Source organism: Cololabis saira, chromosome 15 (assembly GCF_033807715.1).
Source record: "Cololabis saira isolate AMF1-May2022 chromosome 15, fColSai1.1, whole genome shotgun sequence".
Lineage (NCBI taxonomy): Eukaryota > Metazoa > Chordata > Actinopteri > Beloniformes > Belonidae > Cololabis > Cololabis saira.
The window spans coordinates 39,321,832-39,345,493 of NC_084601.1; the positions used below are offsets into that span (position 1 = coordinate 39,321,832).

Genomic DNA, 23,662 nt, shown 5'->3' on the forward strand with positions numbered 1-23,662 from the left:
AGACTCTGGATACAGGATGGTCAGCTTTATCCATTCTCTGGTACCTGGTACCCCTCCCGTTAACAGACATTTCCACCAGTAAAGAACTTCTTGAACCGATCACAAAGGGGCAGGGTCAAACTTTATGCAATGACTCACACAGCAGCGTGTAAGAGCCACTATTTAAAAAATCTAAAGACAACTCTTGCTGCAAACTGCCATCATTCACTCCCATTCCTACTCTGCTGCACGCCGTTTTGACGACCTTTGTTGATACTAGTCCGTTATGGCCAAGGATGGACACAGACCCAAAGGCTGCACGTAACACAGCGGAAACAGTTCATTCAGTCCACAAAACAACAAAACAAGAGCAGGCAGGAGAAAAACTTGGTCTAGAGTTCGGCAGTAATCCCTGTAGGTCGGTGGCAGCACACCAGGCGTCAGACAGGAAGGATCCAGCAAAGATTGGATGGAAAACCAGGGTTTAAGCGTGGAGTGCAGCGGAGTCGTGTGCAGGACCTCGGCCCCCAGCCAGACAGGATCCCAACGTAGTCTGGTTCTCGCTACGCCTACGTCATTTTTGTAACTTCTCCCACCTGTTTTAGGTCTATCAGTGGGTTCCAGAGCCAGTTTCTTCAGAATCCATTGCTAATGCTCACTGGAAATCAGAGTTGAATTGAAAGAAACCAGGTCTATTCTACATATTGAAGAGGAAAATAATTAAAGGGGACCTATTATGGCATCTAATACCTATTTTAAACAGGCCTTGAATGTCTTAAAAACAAGCTTTTGATTGTTTTTGCTAAATAAATTAGAAATTCAGCCTCTAAACCATGTCTTTATCTTCCCATTCTCTAACCTCATTATCTATGCGGGATTCTGAGTGGGCGGGGCTATGATAATGAGGCTCTGTGCTGATTGGCTGCTTGAATGACGCGATACACCGCTACGGAAAAATGGCGGAAGCTCCGGCCTGCGGAGTTAGTTGTGGGCGTGGTTTCACGCATCGGAGGACAACCGATGTAAATCGCATTTTGGTTACGTAACGAAAGGGAGCAGAATCTGATCCACATCACACTGGACGGCTCATCCAGGCGGCTGTACAGACACTGCAGAATTTGGTTGCTTTCCTCCTTCTCTGAGTTTTCAGGCTGAGGGGAGACCACTTTATATATGTTAAAGCAAGAGAAAACCTGTTTTTCATAATAGGTCCCCTTTAATCTCGAAATTTCGACTTTTTTCTCGACATTTTGACTTTTTTCTCAAAATTTTGACTTTTTTCTCGACATTTTGACTTTTTTCTCAAAATTGTACTTCAACATTAATTTCGACATTTCAACTTTTTTCATGACATTTTGACTTTTTTCTCGAAATTTTGACTTTTTTCTCGACATTTTGACTTTTTTCTCAAAATTGTACTTCAACATTAATTTCGACATTTCAACTTTTTTCTCGACATTTTGACTTTTTTCACGAAATTTCAACTTTTTTCTCGAAATTTCAACTTTTTTCTCGACATTTTGACTTTTTTCTCGAAATTTTGACTTTTTTCTCGACATTTTGACTTTTTTCTCAAAATTGTACTTCAACATTAATTTCGACATTTCAACTTTTTTCTCGACATTTTGACTTTTTTCACGAAATTTCAACTTTTTTCTCGAAATTTCAACTTTTTTCTCGACATTTTGACTTTTTTTCTCTGCATTTTGACTTTTTTCTCGAAATTGTACTTCAACATTAATTTCGACATTTCGACTTTTTTCTAGAAATTTCAACTTTTTTCTCGACATTTTCACTTTTTTCTCGACATTTTCACTTTTTTCTCGAAATTTTGACTTTTTTCTCGAAATTTTGACTTTTTTCTCAACATTTTGACTTTTTTCTCGACATTTTGACATTTTTTTCTCTCCATTTTCACTTTTTTCTCGACATTTCGACTTTTTTCTTGACATTTCGACTAGCGGAGTTGTTGTTGTTCCGGCCAGAGTTAGTTGTTAGTGGTTTCACGCATCGTCGTTACGTTATGACCGGAGCAGAATCTTATTGGCTCGTAGATCCACATCACACTGGATGGATCATCCGGGCGGCTGTACACACTAGGGCTGCACGATTCTGGACAAAATGAGAATCACGATTTTTTTGCTTAGAATTGAGATCACGATTCTCTCACGATTTTTTTCCAATATAAAATTTATTGCACTTATTACTTTAACTTTGCAACAGCTGAACAAAAATATAATAACAATAAACATCTCTTGTCTTCTTTACACAAACCTTTGAATAATTTAAACAATAATAACAATTTTGAACAATATTTGTTCCTCCCTGAGTTGAACACCCTTTCAGAAAGGGGACTTGTAACAGATCCTGTAGTTCTGAGGCAACAAATTATTCCTCTGGCTGCTTTTTGCTGTAACAGCTGACATTGAACATAAAAACAATAAACATCTCTCTTCTCTTTAAATAATTTTAACAATAACAATTTTAACAATATTTATGTGCAATATGTGTCAGGTGATGAGAAAGGTAGATGTTTCTCCAAATGTAATCCACAATCATTAACAAAATATAACAAACATGACAACATGATAGTTGACCATGACAGGACTACAACAACCTAGAACATAGGCCTAGTCATTTTCTTATGCAGCCATCTTTAAAAAAAAAAAAAAAAAAAAAAAAAATTTTTTTTTTTTTTTTTTTTTAAATCGTCGTCATTTGGAAATGAGATCGCGTTCAAGCATGAATCGAGATCGCGATTTTTTAACGATTAATCGTGCAGCCCTAGTACAGACACTGCAGAATTTGGTTCTTTCCTCCTTCTCTGAGTTGGCAGGCTGAGGGGAGACCACTTTATATATGTTAAAGCAAGAGAAAACCTGTTTTTCATAATAGGTCCCCTTTAATCTCGACATTTCGACTTTTTTCTCGACATTTTGACTTTTTTCTCAAAATTTTGACTTTTTTCTCGACATTTTGACTTTTTTCTCAAAATTGTATTTCAACATTAATTTCGACATTTCGACTTTTTTCATGACATTTTGACTTTTTTCTCGAAATTTTGACTTTTTTCTCGACATTTTGACTTTTTTCTCAAAATTGTACTTCAACATTAATTTCGACATTTCAACTTTTTTTTCGACATTTTGACTTTTTTCACGAAATTTCAACTTTTTTCTCGAAATTTCAACTTTTTTCTCGACATTTTGACTTTTTTTCTCTGCATTTTGACTTTTTTCTCGAAATTGTACTTCAACATTAATTTCGACATTTCGACTTTTTTCTAGAAATTTCAACTTTTTTCTCTACATTTTCACTTTTTTCTCGACATTTTCACTTTTTTCTCGAAATTTTGACTTTTTTCTCGAAATTTTGACTTTTTTCTCAACATTTTGACTTTTTTCTCAACATTTTGACATTTTTTTCTCTCCATTTTCACTTTTTTCTCGACATTTCGACTTTTTTCTTGACATTTCGACTAGCGGAGTTGTTGTTGTTGTTCCGGCCACAGTTAGTTGTTAGTGGATTCACGCATCATCGTTACGTAACGACGGGAGCAGAATCTTATTGGCTCGTAGATCCACATAACACTGGACGGATCATCCGGGCGGCTGTACAGACACTGCAGAATTTGGTTTCTTTCCTCCTTCTCTGAGTTGGCAGGCTGAGGGGAGACCACTTTATATATGTTAAAGCAAGAGAAAACCTGTTTTTCATAATAGGTCCCCTTTAAGATAGGCATTCAGGCTATACAGCAATACCACTTCTGACCACATGGGGGCATACAGGTGTTGTGTTGACAATCAAGGCCATCATTCTAACTTCCAGATTGAAGCAAGCACAGAAATAAGACACTTTTCAGTTCATCAGCTTGGCAAGTAAGCCTCCTCTGACCCCCAGCCTGATTAAACAGGGGTTTTGTCTCCAAAGCTGGATTTTACATTCATGACCACTGGACATGTAGGACAGTGTTGAAAAAATCGATTTCCCAATTCTAAATCGATTCTCATATTAATTCCTAAAAATCGATTCATATGTCTAAAGATCGATTTTTTTTTATTGTTTTTATTTTTTTTGTTTTTTTATTATTTTATTTTATTTTATTTTATATTTTTTATTTATTTATGTATTTTTTTTCTTCATCATTACATTACAACTTTTGGTGATTTTTTTTTTTATCCCCAAAAAAGGAATGTTTTGTTGAACACGAGCATAATTGGTGCCATGTTTTTGTCTTTAAATATGTTTAAAGGTATGAAAACATTAAAGTGTTAGGTTATAATTGCATAAATTGTCTATATTTCATTACTTTATATACTGTCTTGGGGTTACATTTGCAAAACATGCTAAAAACCAAATGCTCAAAAATTTAAAACCAAAATAGACCGAAAATGGAACAAATAAAAACGGAATGTGGGAAAAAATAAAAGCGATTTCATCGTCTCTGTTTCCTCCCTGGATCTGTTTGGTAATTCTGACCCACGATGTTTCTGAAAGCAGTTCTATCAGCATTCTGGGAGCTGATTGGTCCTTACAGCATCATTAGCTGCCAATACTTGCTGTTTAATCTCAATATAACACTAGTAGTAATATTTTGCATAACTACAGTCATATAATTCATGCAACAGCTCAAAAAACAGTTTTATTAACAGTAACCCAAATCAATATCGGAATCGAATCGAATCGAATCAAATCTTGATAATCGATTTTGAATCTTAAGAATCGGACCATGTGTACCACATCAGGTAGAATGATATAGCCTAAAGCCATGCATTTCTATATATTAGGACTGTGGACTTGATTAGCTGCCAGCTTGGTCAATACCTAGCGATTATAATGTCCTCATTTGTCATCATCATCCTAGAGCAAAGCAGCCGGTAGCCTGTGCTCGCCACGTGTTGGCTAAACACAATGATCATTGAGGATCTCGCCACCCAAATGTAATCGGAAACAGGATATATTCCTGCAAAGGTTCAGCGAAAACTCATTGCTTGCAGCTGACTCACTTTGATCGAGTGTTTACGATGGCTTCCTTGCCACACGGTACGAGGAAAAAGAGGCTTCAAAACCACTCTTCAGAAAACCTACGGGCGATGGGGGGTTTAACCCGTAATTATGCAGTCTATAGTTGGAAAAAAGTGTGTTGAAATACCACTTTGTCCCACTAGAGGTGTATTTCATATAGGTCTTATACCAAGGTTTGACACTTAGGGCCAATCCCAACACACCCCCTACTTTCTACCACTAGCCATAAAAATGAAGCCACAGGCGTAGGGCCCTTGTAATGTTCCCTAGGGATTGGGACACCACTTGCTACGTCACTGCGTGGTTTACGTTCGGGTACGTAAGCGACTGCATAGTTACGTTTGCACATACGTCACACCATATCAGGAAGCCCAGAGCTAAAAGCTGTTTTAATTTCCGCTGTAGCGCTGTTAATATGCCACTTTATTAAGTTTTAATATTTTTTCAGGCGTAAAAGTAACCGTTAAGATCCCCAACCTGGGCTGAGTTTATCCAAATAACGCCTGTTAAGAAATTTGCTCCGATGTTTTCGGGATGATAACAGCCTGCCGGCTCGGGAGCTGATTTATGGTTCCGCGTTAAATCGACGCAGAGCCTACGGCGTAGTTTACGCGGCGACGCGCGCCGTACAGTGCGCGGCAACCATAAATCAGCCTTTATTCTGGCGAGAACTTCGCAACAACGGGCAAGAAAGTGATTATGTACATTCACTGAGTTAATATTATGAAAGTAAAATATATATTTCTCGCTAGAAATGTAATCAAAACGCATTTTTATGCAGAAACTAACTCAAAATATTGATTTTATTCACTAAAAATTAGAAATGTCCGCCATGTTTTTTTGTTTGATCAGTCTGCAAATGATGACGTAAAGCATTCTGGGAAATTTTTCTGGCCCTGAAATCTGAAATCCCTCGCTCTGAAGGGTTAGATTCATACACACTAGCCCTCGTTAAGGCCACTAGCCCTACACGCAAAGAGGAATTGGGACACCACTACCCTCACGGGAACACGCAAAATTTAGGGGTAGTGCTGAAAAGTAGGACTAGGGGAGGAATGGGACTGGACCTTAAACGTTCTTGTGATATGTTGCCCCCATGTGGTCACAAGTGGTATTACTAAAGAGAGTGGTTTTAAGATACTACGATCATTTCGGTCATCTTGGTGGATAAACCAACAAAATGAATAAGGAAAAACTAAACAGAAAAACACATTTTTTCTTGTCGGAGCATTTAGAACCTGTTTTAGAACTCAGATGGCACCGAACATCTTCACCACATATCGTGGGATCACAAGCGCTAACAAAATATTTATTCGCAGTGGGATAAAATATATGATTGAATATGAATATAACACCGACTTTTTACTCTAGCAGCTTTGTTTGTTTGTTCCTCTGGATATGAGTACATCTTTAACTATTTTCCTATACACCATTTGTTTGGCTTGCTTTTCAACAACTACTACACTGCAAAAACTCAAACTCTTAACAAGAATATTTGTCTTATTTCTAGTTAAAATGTCTAATTTTTAGTCAAACAAATCTCATTACACTTAAAACAAGACTCATCACTGGAAAAAAAACACAATTTTCACCTGTTTCAAGTAGATTTTCACTTAAAATAAGTAGAAAATCTGCCAGTGGAACAAGATTTTTTTGCTTGTAATGAGAAGATAAATCTTGTTGAAGTATAATTTCGAGAAAAAATTTGAAATGTCGAGAAAAAAGTCAAAACGTAGAGAAAAAAGTCGAAATGTCGAGATTAAAAAGGAAAGGAAAAAGGAAGAAAAAAAGAACAAAAAAAGGAAAAAAGAACAAAAAAAGAGAAAAAAGGGAAAAAAGATTTAAAAAAGATTTTAAAAAGTAAAAAAAAAAGGTCAAACATTTTTGAAAAAGCTCCAGTTTAAAAAAAAAATAAGTAGAAAAATCTGCCAGTGGAACAAGATTTTTTTTGCTTGTAATGAGAAGATAAATCTTGTCCCACTGGCAGATTTTTCTACTTATTTCAAGTGAAAATTTACTTGAAACAGGTGAAAATTGTCAACTAAGTTATTTTTCTGGTAATGACTCTTGTTTTAAGTGTAATGAGATTTTTTGACGTTTTTAGACATTTTAACTAGAAATAAGACAAATATTCCTGAGTTTTTGCAGTGTGTTACTGTTAGATTGGAATAATATGATGAAAAATAACTTGTCTTTTTCACTACTTTACTTCAGCGTTTTGGCTTCAGTCTCAAAATGGATTGGTGTTTCCTTCTGGTCTGTTTACCATGAACTCTCTCAAAATCCTCTGTTGCTTTAACCCAGAATCGTAGCGCTGAGATCGTTTGCTTCCAGGTAGCTTAGAGACAAACAAAATGGACAGTGTGCAAATAAATTCTGTTGAAAGTAAAACCAAAAGTTAGGCAGCGGTTTCTCTCCATTATGCTCTGCCGGCAGTGCAGCCGGGGACTCGTCTAGGCTTCGGCTGTGCACGAGATAAGCTTATTACCGCCTGTTATCTGTGACTTTGTATATATGTGTAGCTTGCAGTACAGTGGATTAACAGCAGGCTGAGACAGGAGACGGATGGGAGAGGACTCGTGGCTGGAAAAAGGAGAAAAACCTGGTGTAAGAGAGAGAGTCAGTGGCAAGAGAGAGATAAGCAAAGGGAGAATGAATGGCAGGAAAGGGGTGGACGGATAAAGGAGTGGGATGTCAACTTAAGTTTCTCAAAGCTTAAACTCAGGTAGCCAGCGAGTGATGAGGGGGGGAAATGACAGGAAGACAAGATTTTGACAGGAAGACTTACATTGATTCCCTCCCAGGAAAAGTCGGAACGGCCATGCTGGGAAGAGGGGAGGGAGGAGAGGAAGGAGAAAAAGACAGGACGGTAAAGCAAGAAGGACAGAGAGCAAGCTTATAACGGAACATTTTGGATATGAGGGTGTCTGCAGTTTCTCACAATACTTAATACTTGCAGAATGCATTCTCAAACGTACATTTACATTCATAATTGAATGTGATAAAAATGTTACCGGCATTTCTTTTTGTAAAACCTTCTTCAATATTTGACAAAATTTAAAAAGATGTACAAATAAAATAACTTAAGAGACTTTTAGTCATGTCCTATTATGTAATATCAGTTTTCCAATATTTAGTTTATATTACTGCACATAAATAATTTGGAACATCAATTGCATATGATTTTTGATTTGCATGTTAACCTGTGAAGTGCAGCGCTATTTGTGGGATTTGAAATATACTAAAAGCCAAAGTTCCTAATACACTGCAAAAACTCAAAATCTTACCAGGAATATTTGCCTTATTTCTATGGAGCCAAACCAAGGCCAAAAGTTTTGCTAATTTGAAAATAAAATTTGAACCTGAAAATTCTTTTTTACAGTTTAATTTTTTTTTTCGGTATCAGATCTTTTTTTCAGTTTCAGAACTTTTTATTTCAGTTTCAGATCTTTTTTTCAGTTTCACATCTTTTTTTTCAGTTTCACATCTTTTTTTTCAGTTTCACTTCTTTTTTTTCAGTTTCAAATCTTTTCGCCCCCGACGCCAGATTCGGGCCAAAAGTCTGAAACTGAAAAAAAATATGTGAAACTGAAAAAAAAAGATCTGAAACTGAAAAAAAGATTTGAAACTGAAAAAAAAAGTTCTGAAACTGAAAAAAAAGATCTGATACCGAAAAAAAAAAATTGAAACTGGAAAAAATAATTTTCAGGTTCAAATTTTATTTTCAAATTAGCAAAACCTTTGGCCTTGATTTGGCTCCATATATTTCTAGTTAAAATGTCTAATTTTTAGTCAAAAAATCTCATTACACTTAAAACAAGAGTCATCCCCAGAAAAATAACTTATTTGACAATTTTCACCTGTTTCAAATGAATTTTCACTTGAAATAAGTAAAAAAATCTGCCAGTGGGACAAGATTTATCTTCTCATTACAAGCAAAAAAATATTGTTCCACTGGCAGATTTTTCTACTTATTTTAAGTGAAAATCTACTTGAAACCGGTGAAAATTGTTGTTTTTTCCAGTAATGACTCTTGTTTTAAGTGTAATGAGATTTTTTTTGACTAAAAATAAGACATTTTAACTAGAAATAAGACAAATATTCTTGTTAAGATTTTGAGTTTTTGCAGTGTATTAAGGGCTTTATCTTAACCGGTGCAGATACAGGTGGGACGGAAAGAGACGGAGACTACATGGAAATCAGCAGGTGGAAGTGGAGGAGTGATAGCGAAAGTGTGCATGCATGCAAGTGAGATGCTGCGTGTGCACGCTGCCAGCTGCACCATCCCCCTGTCTCTTCATACCGGCCACAATGTTTAGGTATCCAATGGATACCGCGCCGTGGTGACCTTGTTGCCAGGGGCAACGGCAAATCTGGGCGGCCAAACCTGGACACCATTTGTTGTGTCCTTGTATGCATGCACGTACATACAGGACTGTCTCAGAACATTAGAATATTGTGATAAAGTTCTTTATTTACTGCAATGCAATTAAGAAAACAAAAATGTCATACATTCTGGATTCATTACAAATCAACTGAAATATTGCAAGCCTTTTCATTTTTCATTTTGTTTTATGTTCAAACATAAATCATTTCAAAAACACGTATAGAAAAATATTTTTCACAAGGTACAGGGATGAGGGTTATTGACTGTCACCATGTGTTCATTGTTTATGTGTATATATATATATATATATATATATATATATATATATATATATATATATGTATGTATATATGTATATTTATATATTTTTTCTTTTGTTAATTATTATTTATTTATATGTTGTCAGCACAATTAAGAAATATAACGAAAAAAGAGTGTATGCGTGTGTATGTATGTATGTATGTGTACTTGTATGTTTGTGTGTATATGTATATTATGTACGTATAGTATGTATGCGTGTGCGTGTGTGTGTGTGTGTATGTATATATTTATATATAATTAAGAAAAGAGTAATGTAAAAATAAGAAGGACATAAATAAATATTGTTAATATTTTATGGAGAAGGGGCGGGATTAAATAAGTTATACTTCTTCCCACCCCTTTTCGGACATGCAAGTGAAATTACTGTGCTGTTTTTTTGTTTTTTTGTTTTATTTTGTTTTGTTTTGTAAAATTGTCTTGATCGGCCATTTTGTATTATTATTTCTGTTTTACTTGTTCATATTTACGTTATATATCATTTGCATGTTCGGAATAAATCACTAACTAACTTTTATTATTTTAATATTGCTGATTATGGTTTACAGTTTAAGATTAAGATTCCCAGAATATTCTAATTTTTTGAGATAGGATATTTGAGTTTTCTTAAGCTGTAAGCCATGATCAACAATATTAAAATAATAAAAGGCTTGCAATATTTCAGTTGATTTGTAATGAATCCAGAATGTATGACAATTTTGCATTACAGAAAATAAAGGACTTTATCACAATATTCAAATTTTCTGAGACAGTCCTGTATAATGCGTGTATACAGAGACACACACACACACACACACACACACACACACGCATTCATACATATTTATCACACTGTACAATCGGCACAAAGTCAGGAGGAGAGTATTTTCATCGATGGTTCCTACGTACAGAAGATGTGAGCGGACAGCTGTCAAAGGGATTATTTACAGTTTATTCTTTTACGTCCGGCTCTCCGTCACGGTGCCCTACAGAGTTTCTTTCCTCTGGCGTCGTGAGCTTGTTATCACGGCTGGACCTTTCAAAGCCACAGATCACAGACTGCATGAGAGGTGAATTGGGAAAATGCCCTTTATATTATTTCAGATGAAATGCCAGTAAAATGTTGTTCCACTTAATTTTTTCCAGCTTTTTAATTTATCACAATCTCCAACGTAAATACTGACTCCATCACAACATGGGAGAGACCCCTTTGAAGACCAGAATAGTAAAAATGACTGATCTTTAATGCTTTACACTGACAATGATACGTATTGTGTTTTTGCGTCATCAAAGACAAAATTACGACGGAGTATTAGGGCCAAACTAAGACAAAAAAAAATTGGAAATTACGAGAATAAAGTCATAATATAATGAGAATAAAGTCGTAAAATTACGAGAATAAAGTCGTAAAATTACGAGAATAAAGTCGTAATGTTGTGAGAATAATGTCGTAATAGAATAAAGTCGTAATATTATGAGAATAAAGTCGTAATATTACGAGAATAAAGTCATAATAGAATAAAGTCGTAATATTATGAGAATAAAGTCGTAATATTACGAGAATAAAGTCGTAAAATTACGAGAATAAAGTCGTAATGTTGCGAGAATAAAGTTGTAATATTATGAGAATAAAGTCGTAATATTACGAGAATAAAGTCGTAAAATTCCGAGAATAAAGTTGTGACATTACGAGAATAAAGTCGTAATGAATAAAGTGGTAATTTATGAGAATAAAGTCGTAATATTATGAAAATAAAGTGGTAATTTATGAGAACTCTAACAAGAAGAGCTTCTTCTCCCTGTGTTAAAATGAAGAATATTGAGCATCTTGTGAAGTTATATTTATATATTTATAATATATTACAACTTTATTCTCGTAATATTATGACTTTATTCTCATAATTTTATGACTTTATTCTCATTACATTATGACTTTATTCTCGTAATTTCCTTTTTTTGTTTTTTTGTTTGGCCCTAATACTCCGTCGTGCAAAATGCTAAGTCCCTCTTTACAAAAACAAAAAAGCGTGTCCTTTTTAAAAACCACATTTCTCCAAAATAAATGTTTTATTTCACTTTTAAAGACTCATTCCTTCATGCATTGGTGTGTCAAAAGTAGGGCTGGGTGATATGGACCAAAAGTCATATCTCGATATTTTCTAGCTGAATGGCGATACTCGATATATATCGATATTTTTTTCTGTGCCATAATTGGGGTTTCCCCCAAAACATTATAGCATAGCATCTCTATTAGCATCTCTGTTAGCATCTCTGTTAGCATCTCTGTTAGCTTCATTTTTTTCTGAGGCAAACCCTTAAAAAAACAGTCAGTTTTAATACAAAGCCTCGTGCCAAATGTCACACAGGTTCCTTTATTAACAGAGGTCTGCACAATATCAAAATGTATAAAACAAATGAAATAAAAATAAACTGCCTGCATATATAGAATAAAAATGCTGCTTGAATAAAATAAAACAAATATCCCTTTCCTGCATAACAATTAAATTAAAATACACTGTACAATGTAGACAGTAACAGGCAGACTTTTCCACTGAGGTTGACAGTTGTGCAAATAACAAAACATTTGTGCAAATCTCAAATAAAACATTCAAGTCAATTTGTCACAAAATAAGCTGTATCAAAATCATAAAAAAAATGGAATTTTTTTATTTTATTTTAATTTTAATTTCTTTTTTAATCGATATGAACGATATTGTCTCGTACCATATCGCGTTTGAAAATATATCGATATATATTAAAATCTCGATATATATCGCTCAGCCCTGGTCAAAAGGATTCCACTGCATCATTTTCTGGTACATTTAATCAATATAATTTATTACATTGACAAAATGTACAAGCCATGCGTTCCAAGACAGTTTAAGAAAAACAAACTTTAGTTTGGTTTGTTGCCGTAACTCCATGAAGGTTCTCTAAGCAAAAGCCAACACAAGTTACTAAGTGGAAGAATCCTCGTGAGTCAATTGCGTTTAAGAGCGGCTGTTTATCTCGTTTAACCCTCTTGGATCATTTGCAGTGCGGTACTTGATGTCCATCAGCATTCTGAAGGAGGTGATGACTCTAAGATGTAAGATACCTTAAAATGAAGCAACAAAAATGTTTTTTTTTAATCTTATCCATCAGTTCATTGAATTAAAAAAGCTCAAAAGCCCCTTTCATACTTAACTTTAGTGAGAAAGGGTCCCTGCGTTCCATTCCATGTCAAACGATGGTACATTAGTTGCAGATCTGTATCAGCTCCAGCTCCTTTCACCAGCAACGCGCTGAATCATCTTAACACGTGTATTAAAGACCCGCTTCTCAAGGATAAGAATGGATGCAATGAATCCCTTTAAGTCTCTTTAGATTTCATTTGACGCTAAACTAGCAAAGCACCGCTAACAGAACAACTGTTAGTCTGCAGGATTTTTACATGATGAAAACATTGAATCATTGAATTGGTCCCACTGAAATCATGGTTTTAAAATGGACATAAACATCTTAGTCTGACTAAAATCGTACTATACAAAACGTTCTTGGCCTGCACAGTTCCTGCCCTGAGCTTTGACCCGGAGGTTCAGGGAAAAGCCAGTGTGGAGCAATGCAAAACATACGACATGTATGAAACTGTGAGGCCCCGTTTACACGGAGCAAAAACGGTGGTGTTTTCATGCATTTTGGCCGTTCGTTTACACGAAAACGAAGCTCAAATTCACCAAAAACCATAATTTCTGAAAACTCCGGCCAAAGTGGAGATTTGCAAAAACTCCGTCTTCACGTTTGCTTGTAAACGGAGGGAAACGGAGATTTAGGCTTCAGAACATCACATTATGCCACAGAAACGTCACCACACTGCAAAAACTCAAAATCTAAACAGGAATATTTGTCTTATTTCTAGTTAAAATATTTCATTTTTAGTCAAAAAAATCTCATTACACGTTATTTATCTGGTGATGACTCCTGTTTTAAGTGTAATGATATTTTTTGACTAAAAATTAGACATTTTAACTAGAAATAAGACAAATATTCCTGGTAAGATTTTGAGTTTTTGCAGTGCAGCGTCATGTGTGCGACCTGTGTTTACAATTTGTTTGGCCACCATCAATATTTTCTTGTATTTTACCTGTTTTATATTCTAAAGTCACACTTAAAAGTAACTCCACTTCTCTGTCACTCCAAACGAAAGACTCTCGTTCATCTTGGAAGTAACTGGAAGTTACTCGTGTCATTTGTTGATGTTTTTTTCCAGGATTCTGATTGGTTAGCATGACTTTATCTTCTCGTTGCTAACTGCTAATTAACCCTTGTGCTGTCTTCAGGTCAAGGAAGGAGGAAGAAAAGAAGGGAGGAAAGAAGAATGAAAGGAAGGAAGGAAGGAAGGAAGGAAGGAAGGAAGGAAGGAAGGAAGGAAGGAAGGAAGGAAGGAAGGAAGGAAGGAAGGAAGGAAGGAAGGAAGGAAGGAAGGAAGGAAGGAAGGAAGGAAGGAAGGAAGGGAGGATGGGAGAAAAGAAGGAAGGATGGAAGGAAGGGAGAAAAGAAGGAAGGAAGGAAGGAAGGAAATAAGGAAGGGAGGATGGGAGAAAAGGAAGGGAGAAAAGAAGGAAGGATGGAAGGAAGGAAGGAAGGAAGGAAGGAAGGAAGGAAGGAAGGAAGGAAGGGAGAAAAGAGGAAGGGAACAAGGAAGGAAGGAAGGAAGGAAGGAAGGAAGGAAGGAAGGAAGGAAGGAAGGAAGGAAGGAAGGAAGGAAGGAAGGAAGGAAGGAAGGAAGGAAGGAAGGAAGGAAGGGAGAAAAGAGGAAGGAAGGAAGGAAGGGAGAAAAGAGGAAGGGAGAAAAGAGGAAGGAAGGAAGGAAGGAAGGAAGGAAGGAAGGAAGGAAGGAAGGAAGGAAAGACAGAAGGAAGGAAGGAAGCAAAGAGGAAGAGAGAAGGAAGGAAGGAAGGAAGGAAGGAAGGAAGGAAGGAAGGAAGGAAGGAAGGAAGGAAGGAAGGAAGGAAGGAAGGAAGGAAGGAAGGAAGGAAGGAAATAGGAAGGGAGAAAAGAGGAAGGGAAGAAGGAAAGACCCAAAAACAGCAGAAGGGTTAATATAAACACCTTCTCCCGCCCAAAAAAAAGTATTTTGTTATGGATTTTTATAGATTAAAAATTAAAGTTTAGATGGATTGTTGCACAAGACTCAAATCCTACACACCTTTGCTTTAAACAAACATCTTGCATTACATGTTGCAGCAGGACATGTTAATGACTCAGAGAGGCTGTTCTACTTTAAACAGTGATTTCATCATAATCTCTGTCGTCATTCTGATGCACCGATGATGATAAACGAAAGATATTTTTATCCTTTTTCCCGCGGTGTGCACACATGTGCTTGACAAACCTGGCAGAATTCCATCCAGTGTCAGCAGCCGTGACAGCTCACTGTCAGGGCAACTTCTAGTTTGGATTCAGCGCATGTCTGCATCACATTTCTTGGCAATTCATTCCATACTTTTCTTCCAGAGACTAGAGGCATCATATCCCTATGGCTTTGTTGCTAAAAATTACATTTTTATCTTTAAATGAGACTCACAAACGGCAAAATGAACCTTGAACTCATTGGATAAGTTCATAGGGTTTACTTCTGTTATATTATTGTAATTTTGTTTACATGCAGCAGAAAACTGCTGGCATTTGCCTCGAAATTACTCAGATAATGAAAATACAGCGAGGTTCAAGGTCAGGGTGGTGTTAACATTGACAAACAAATTACTGTGCAAGTAGGAGTTTTTAAACCATGATTTATCATGGTCAAATTTAAAGAGACACGTGGAAGAAGTGGTTTTAACGCAATACACGGACATTAGAGCCCAGGCTGCAAGGCTGGGATTCTCCTGCAAACCCTGGTTGTGAATGTGAAGCTTTCACGGCCTTGTACGATCAAAGGGAGGGGTGCTCATACCTTTGGAGTTTTTAGAAGAACTTTGGAGTGTGTACTTGCTCATTTTTGAAGTGGCATAGATCTCAGATAGTATATCCCGCATCGAAGGTCTATTTTCCTTAAAGGGGACCTATTATGGCATCTAATACCTATTTTAAACATGCCTTGAATGTCTTAAAAACAAGCTTTTGATTGTTTTTGCTAAATAAATTAGAAATTCAGCCTCTGAGCCATGTCTTTATCTTCCCATTCTCTAACCTCATTATTTATGCAGGATTCTGAGTGGGCGGGGCTATGATAATGAGGCTCTGTGCTGATTGGCTGCCTGAATGACGCGATACACTGTTACGAAAAAATGGTGGAAGCTCCGGCCGCCGGAGTTAAGGCTGATTTATGGTTCCTCTTTACTCCGATTTAACGCGGAACCATAATTCAGGCTTTATGCGATGCGAGCGAGCGTCAGCGACAAAATCAATTCCATTGCTTTATTTTCTATTTTACTGTCCTAACTGGCTGCAGCGACGCAGCGCTGCGCCGTTTTGAGCTGAACATTTGTCGGACGCCCTGCTTCTATTTTCTTCCTGTCGTTCGCGTTGAAAGCCGGTTGAAAGCGCTGTAGGAAACAGTCATGACGAGGAACGGCTGATCCAGTTAGTTGAAATGAGAAGTTATCTCTATGATTCCTCCTCATTTCACTACAAAAACCTCAATAAAGTGGCAGCTGCTGGAGGGAGATGGACAGAGAGCGTCCGATGTCACGCAGTGCTACGATAGTCGGACGCTCATGCAGTTACACGGTTTTATTGTTGTGGGCGTGGTTTGCATTTTGGTTACGTAACGACAATCAACAGAATCCGAACGGCTCGTAGATCCACATCAGACTGGACGGATCATCCGGGCGGCTGTACAGACACTGCAGAATTTGGTTGCTTTCCTCCTTCTCTGAGTTGGCAGGCTGAGGGGAGACCACTTTATATATGTTAAAGACAGAGAAAACCTGTCTTTCATAATAGGTCCCCTTTAAAATCGGTTTTGTTCCACTAACTTATACTGAAGTGAATGCAAATATCACTGATGGTCAAAAACTGCTCTGTGTAACTTTGTGCACAGATTATTCCCACAAAACCTGGTGTCATTTTAAACCAACGGGTTCCACATCCACATTGTTGTGTCTAAAGTGTTGTTTTTGTTGTTGTGTGCCGTTGCTGTGGTGTGTCTAGTTTCGATGTGCCCATAATTGTCCACTCAGTAATTTTGTTGTTCTCCATTTTGGCACTGGTTAGATAACTTCATCGAACTCGGAGTAAAGTCTGGACTCATCCAGGTGTGAAATCTTCTCCTGAATCTTCTTCCAGTTAGACTGTATGTGCCCTAGTGTGTCGTGAAAATGTCACTTTGTGCCGTGTGGCTCCGAGTTTTGTAAGAGGAATTTGGCGACTCTTGGTCATTAGCATCATGGTTCGCAGATGTGAACGAGGGCTGAACAATTAGGGTAAAATATCTAAGTGCAACATTTTAGATAGGCCTATTGTAGATATTGACTGCAATTCGATTTGAGATGCAATGCTCGAAAGTCAAGCTTCAGTTCACAATTCAAAATAACATTTTTGAAAAATAAAACTGAAAAATGATGATTTGTTTGGGTCGAGCGCTGCTTCTGTGTGGCTTTTTTGCAGATGCTCAGCTATTGTTGTAGTTACCGTAACCTTTGCAAATTTCTGTTTGCATCATGTAAAACTGTAATAACTTTTCAAAATGGATTAACAGCTAATGCTATCAGCTAATGCTAACTTCTAATGCTAACTGCTACGCCATGCAAAAAATGTCTGATGGACCTTGGACCAGAACTTTGCACGACAAGCTAGTTTTACCCATAGACATGTATCCTCCTCCTTCCATGGAGCTGCTGCGATACGTCAACAACGCCGCCATATTGGATGTTCAAGACTGCGCTGTAAACTAATACAAGTAAATGTACTTATTTTCATAAAGCGCCTTTCTACAAAGAAATTTATTCATTCACACACGCACTAATATACTTGGGAAACAGTTAGGTACCAAATATAATATTTTTATTTTATTTTATTTTATATTTTCTCATCAACAAAACATATTTTACATTTTTCAAGTAACAAAATAACATATTTGAACCATTTTTAAGACAATAAAATAACATTTGAACCATTTTTCAGACAAACAAAATAACATTTTAGTCACACACACACAGGCTATGTACACTACTATGTTTTGTTGATGAGAAAATATGTTTCTCTACTTTTCTTATTTTTGTGAGGGGGGATATATATTGTTTTTCGGCACTACCTTGTTCTCTATAGCTGATATAACATGAATTACTCCTATGTGGGATCAATAAAGTTCTTATTTTTGCCATCTGAGAAAATTAAATATATTATATTTGGTACCTAACTGTTTCCCAAGTATATTAGTGCGTGTGTGAATGAATAAATGAGACGTAAAACGTAAATTTCTTTGTAGAAAGGCGCTTTATGAAAATAAGTCCATTTACTTGTATTAGTTTACAGCGCAGTCTTGAACATCCAATATGGCGGCGACGTTGATGTACGGTTCAGCGCTCGATGGGGCCTCTACGTATATATGTCTATGAGTTTTACCCTACAAACGATGTGTTGCAATAGTTAAGGGTTAAGGGTCTTGCTCAAGGGCCCAAAGTGGTTCACCTCGGTTGCCATCTCAGGGACTTGAACCTCCTTGAACATGGATAAGCAATCACTTTCAGGTTTATAGCTGATGGATCATTTCTCTAAAAGAGGGGGGATCATGTTAAAAAACAAGGGTAATTTCGTATTATGCTGTTTAATATCACTCAGATCTGTGCACCTCACCCCTTGAGTCAGCCTGTTGTGAATTTCAAAAACTTCAACAACTTCTTCTGATTGGTTGATATCAAATATTGACCAATCAGAAGAAGGGGACGGGGCTAATTTGCACCAATTATGTTCCAGGACTCAAAACCGAGTCCGATGACACCACCCACGAGTTTTTATGTCAAACTATTCAAAAGTTATGGCAGAAAGTAGGAACTATAAAATATGGACCAATCAGACGAAGGGTGGGCGCGCTTTTTGGCGTCTATCGTTGCCACGGTAACGCTTTTGACTGAGAAAAGTAATGCGCATCGTCGCAGGATCTAGACGCACATTTTGATGTATAACACACCTGAGTGCACGTTACGGTTCAGGCTGCATTAACGGCCGAAGAAATGGCATAAATTGTGCCAAAATGACACGATTCATTCAAAATGGCCGACTTCCTGTTCGGTTTCGGCAATGGCACCAAGAGACTTTTTTTTAAATGGACTTTGGACCAGAACTTTGCGCGACAGGCTAGTTTTACCCTACAAACGATGTGTTGCAATAGTTAAGGTTCTTGCTCAAGGGCCCAAAGTGGTTCAGCTAAGCTGCCATCTCAGGGACTTGAACCTGGGAACCTTGAACATGGATAAGCAATCACTTTCAGGTTTATAGCTGATGGATCATTTCTCTAAAAGAGGGGGGATCATGTTAAAAAACAAGGGTAAACTGGTGGATATTAATCTAATTTCGTATTAGGCTGTTTAATATCACTCAGATCTCTGCACCTCAGCCCTTGAGTCAGCCTGTTGTGTATTTGGAGGACATATATCTACAGAGGAGATCTGGTAAAATCACTCAGTATTGATTGACTTTTAGTGGAACCACCAACAGGCTGATGTTTCAGCTAATGTGCCTTTTACCCAGCAGTTTGCTGCTGGGATGTTTTTCTCAGATACGCTGAGTGTTTAATGGGTGATGTAGGATGAGCTGTTGCCTTTGATTATCCGATGTAAAAGCAAATGCTCACTAATAAAATGTTTTGATCGCACATTAGTTTTACAGCCTTCAATTGATGTAACCACTCTAGTACTCTGTACTAAAGAGGACATGAAGCAGAGGCACCTTTTTAATCTTTTTATAGTCGCATACAACTTGTTGCAGCTAGTTTCCAAAATACCAAACCCATAACATCATCTGACAGAGATAGATGGATATACTTAATTGTTTATAAGACGGAGACACAAACAAGGCTGCAAACGTTTAAACATTTTGACATTTCATTTGATTAATCAGGAAAACAACACAAAACCCCCCGTGACCCTGCAAAAGGATAAAGCGGGAATAGACAATGGATGGATGGACAACACAAAACCGATTAAAAAAATTTAAATCAAGCCTCTTTCAATGTTACGAATGTATGAATATAAAAAACTGGCAAATAAAAGCATTAGAGAAAACCTGATGAATCCAGTTTTTTGTTAGTGCTGAAGGGCTACACTGTAGTCAGAGCTTGAATCACTTTTTGTTCTCTGCAAAGTTGATATTAAAAATCTGTAATGTTGATATAAAAAGGGTTTTTGAGACTAAATTCCTTGGGGTTGTCATCGACCAAAAGTTAACATGGAAACAACACATTGAATACATTAAAGGGAACATTTCAAAATCACTCGCAATCCTGTATAAATCCAGAAATGTGCTGAATTCCAAGGCCTTGCATTTGATCTACCACTCATTGATTGTTCCCTATTTATCTTACTGTGTAGAATTGTGGGGATCCACCTTTAAAACCACTTTAAACATATAATAAAACTTAAAAAACGAGCCATACGTATCATCAATAAGGCTGATTACTACGCTCACACAGATCCACTTTTTCTAAATTCTCATGTTATTAAATTGTATGATTTGTTTTATTATAAAATCATGCAAATTATGTTCAGAGCAAAATCAAAAATGCTCCCTGACTCAATACAGAGGCTTTTTTCAATTCAGGAGACTCCGTATAATCTTAGAGGTGTCTGCAATTTTACTGTACAAGAAGCTTAAAAAGGTATGAAAAGGAGACGTGTCTCCATTATTGGAGTTAAATTCTGGAATGATGCCAACATAAATTTAAAAACATGTCATTCTCTTTCGGTTTTTAAGAAAATAGTTTGTAAAGCTATTTTTGAAGCTTATAAGTGCGATTGACTATCTGTAAATGTTACTTTGTTTTTCTGTTGTTTCTTTGCTTTTCTATTCTCTTTTTGGTTTTCTGGAGGTTGGTAGCCACAAAAAGAAAGTTGGTAATATAGGATAGGCTTTTATAAGCATTCTGCTTCTGCCTATGCCTTTTCAGTCATTGTTCAACACATGATTATTGGTTTTGTGTGAAATGTTAATGCTGTGCACAATGTTTTTTTTTTGGTGTTGTGTTTTGTGTTGTCATGACTGAATAAACTTCATTCATTCATTCATTCATTCATTCATTCATTCATTCATTCATTCATTCATTCATTCATATGAGTTGATATCTCCACCTCCAAGACAGGGTTTTTTTTTCTACTCCCCTGAACTGTTTGGTTTCCCCAGCCCTCCTTGCATTAGCTGTCCGACAGATTTGAAAGTAGGTCGCTCTATTCCTCCAACGGCTGAGGCACAAGGTTAATGTTATCAACTTGCCCTGCTGTGGCTTCACTTTGACTCAACTTGCCCTGCTGTGGCTTCACTTTGACTCTGATCAATCCAATTCAATCTGGTTTTATTTTTTTATAGCACCTTTAAAACACAAGTGCAACTCAAAGTGGTTTAAAAAATAAAACAAAAGATGACAAATAGTTAAAATTGTTTTAAAATACGTACATGCATAAAAGTATAGTATAAATGAATGAGGGTAGTAAACATAGTATTTAAAAAATTATGAAATCAGCCATAGCCTCTTTCGAAAAGAAGATCTTAAGTTTGGACTTAAATGCCATGAGAGTCAGCATTTCGTTTCCAGACTGTTAGCTGGTTCCACCGGCAAGGAAAACTGTCGTTATCATCGTTTCTTATTCTGAACTTGGACACCCTGGGACCTCTGATAGGTTGATATTGAAAAATAAAGTCCAGGGGCCTCATTTATAAAAGAGTGTGTAGGATCCATACTAAAAGTGCACGTAAACCCAAAAGCAGAAAATGGCGGGTGCAAAAAAAAATCTGGATTTATAAAACCGTGTGCACGCACACTTGCATGCAATGTTCGCTTTATAAATCACAGTCCAGCTGGAAGGTTGCGCAGGTGAATTTGCCTCATATCCCGCCCTCTACACGCCCACTTTATACCATAAATGGACAATGCAAAGTAGTATTTGCATATGAATAAGCCTGCTGAGCATGCACAGCGTCTTCCTGCAGCCTGTTAGGCGTCAGGATGAATGAGACGCATGATGAGACGTGTCGAGCCACCGTGCCACTAAATTTCACGGAGACTGAGAACGAGATGTTGTGGATGAGGTGGAGGACAGGAAAACCACATTATTTGGTGGTCATAGTAAAATTAGAAAAAGTATATAAATAGTATAAAATAAAGCGAGTGAGTGGCAGCACGCCGTTGCTGCGCTAAACGCCGTGAGTGCCCCGGCGCAATTTCCACTGGGGAGAGGGGGGACATGTCCCCCCCACTTTTCAAAATCATGTTTTTGTCCCCCCCACTTTTTACGGTTTAAAAACTAACGGTAGGCGCAGCCTGTAATTGCAAATCATCAAGACACCCTGTCCTTCAGAGCTTTATATGCCATAAGCAGAATCTTTAACTGAACTCTAAAATGAACAGACAATATAGTAAAGCTAAAACAGAGGTGATGTCATCTGTCTTGGTGCCAGTCAGAATTCTGGCAGCAGTATTTTGGATCAACTGAAGCATTTTAATAGAATTCTTTTGGACATCCAGCTAAATGACATTGCAGTACCCAAGCTATGACATAGCAGGATGTTCCTGATATTTAAAATATTACGGACATAGAAGAAAGCCATACTATAAACCATTTTCATATGTGGTTTAAATGACAAGCTCTGGTCAAAGATGATCCCAAGTTTCTCACAGCGGTGGTGGGAGTAAAACTGATGCCACTGAGAGAAATTAAAGAACTGTGTATTGAATTTCTGAATGTTTGGGGACAAAAATTATGATTTCACTTTTTCTAGAATTTAGGGTTTGTCTGCTGCATTTGTAAATGTGTTAGGCAGTGTTGTAGCTTCAGAAATGTCTTAATGTAATCTGATGTCATAAATAAATAGAGCTGGGTGTCATCAGCATAACAGTGAAAGTTAATTACTAATGACATTACTAAAGCAAGCATATAAAAAGTGAACAAATTCCAAGTCCAAAACCTTTGGAATGCCATAGCTTACTCTTCAATGTATAAAGGACTCATCATTTATTTAGCCCCAACTGAACTCTGTCCAATAAATATAACCTAAACCAACGTAAAGCAAAACCCTTGATCTGTCATGACTGGTATGGTGAGGACCCAGATGCAGGAGAGCGAGGCGTTTGCAACAAAAAAGGGTTTATTCCAAAGAAAAGGCAAGGACCAAAAACCAAAGCGCTGCTTAGCAGGATCAAAACACAACAACTGGGATCAGAAAACTGGAGCAAAAACAGGCAGGACACATGGAGGAAAGCACAGTATGGAACCACGAGGAGCAAGGGAATGGCAAGACCAGATATACACATGGGATAACGAGACACGACGAGACACAGGTGCAGACAATCAGGGCAGATGGGACACAGGCGGGACAAAACAGAAACAAACTGGGGAAATGTCAACCACTGACATGATCCCAGTTAAATGTTCATGTCTGTGTAATAAAGTATTGTGGTCGATGGTAAAGACACAAATGAAGACCTGTTGAAACATTAATTTGTACAATTAAATGCTGCAAAACTATTCAGTAAGCAAAAACCATTTTTTAATATTTAATTTCATGTGATTCAGCTGATCAATGCTCGAGAGGTTTGTGTTCAATTTTCTGTGATTCTCTTCCATCTCTTAAATTGTCTGTTTTGAATGTGGGTATTGTAAACTTTCAGAATAAAAGTTCTTTACATAATCTGTATTTTTTCCCCTTTTTTGTAAAGGGCATATGCCTTTGAGCTTGACTTTGCTGAATTTATTTGTTTCGTCTCAGAGTCGGGATCATTGGGAAATTCCAGTGAAATAAGTGGGTGAGTGAAGTTCAATTTTATTGAATGTTCATAATTTC

The 23,662-nt window shown here is 37.0% G+C and overlaps 1 protein-coding gene across 10 annotated transcripts in view; it reads right to left on the reverse strand.

The window, feature by feature from the left end:
• Positions 1–23,662, reverse strand: part of LOC133460755 (protein FAM131B-like) — a 101,739-nt gene that overhangs the window by 64,995 nt on the left and 13,082 nt on the right. For 3 of the 10 annotated variants that reach the window (XM_061741513.1, XM_061741518.1, XM_061741508.1), the window contains exon 2: positions 7,793–7,828. The exons of 5 other annotated variants lie outside the window; for them this stretch is intronic. The gene's annotated coding sequence lies outside the window, so the exon portion shown is untranslated. Of the gene's footprint in view, positions 1–7,492; positions 7,521–7,792; positions 7,829–23,662 lie in introns of those variants that run through there. 2 more of the 10 variants (XM_061741516.1, XM_061741509.1) reach the window with 2 other exon arrangements.